Source organism: Lactuca saligna, chromosome 8 (genome assembly GCF_052625555.1).
Source record: "Lactuca saligna cultivar CGN05327 chromosome 8, ASM5262555v1, whole genome shotgun sequence".
NCBI classification, from domain to species: domain Eukaryota; kingdom Viridiplantae; phylum Streptophyta; class Magnoliopsida; order Asterales; family Asteraceae; genus Lactuca; species Lactuca saligna.
Genome location: NC_136424.1, coordinates 34,661,131 through 34,662,031, shown reverse-complemented (window position 1 = coordinate 34,662,031; position 901 = coordinate 34,661,131).

Sequence of the window (901 nt, the reverse complement as noted above, 5' to 3'; positions counted from 1 at the left end):
CGAATAATGCTTGCTTCGTGCTTTGTGGAACTCTTGATGATGGGAGTAGGCTACTAAGTGAATATGACAATATTCAGGAGGTAAATGGCTGGCATCATAAGGAGTTTTCCAGCTGCTAATTTACAGATAAGTGAGAGAACCTAGTAAGAGCCTAGGGAATGACCTTAGTAAGATGAGTGTGCGGAGGAGAGTATTCGCTGGGGAGCGACCAGGTTTCACGGGATTGGTGATCGAGAAGGTTGAGCAGCTACTTAGTAAATATAGGATGATCCGTGTGGAAAGTATGGGTAGATGTGGCAGGTAGTATGGGCTCGTACTACTGAAAGCAGAGGACCCATACTCGATATAGGGAGAATTCCAGAGGTTATAAGTAGCAGATTGAGAAGAGACAACATGGTTCGGGTACCATGATTCATAGCAGATCGAGAGGTGACCGCATGGTTCGAGTACCATAATTCGTGGCGGTTAGTGCTTATGGTTTTACCAGTTATCCTGTTGTGATTGAGTAGTATGGGATCAAATGTGAGAGAGTGTAGGGTCTGAAGGCCATGTTGAACGAGTCTCAATAGAGCATACCTTGAGGGGGAAATTGAGTTAGTTTCCGAGAGATTTTTGGTGATATGCCAGCTAGAGTTGCAAGACTTAGGGATGAGTAGAGGTGATGCTTATTGGAGGATCGCGGTCTGAGTTGAGCAATCGGCCAAAAGATGAGGTGTCATCTTTTGTGGCAAGAGTTGCACTGTCCCCGTTTCCTGAGTAAAGCAAAAGAGACGTCGAGCTTTCGGTTTTTAGAGTATAGGGGTAAATCCTGTGGGGTAGCATAGGGTTGCAACCTTTTCACCAGAGTATTTTGGGCAGTATGTTTGTTGTGAGGTATTTCTTATACCATGAGAAATTCATT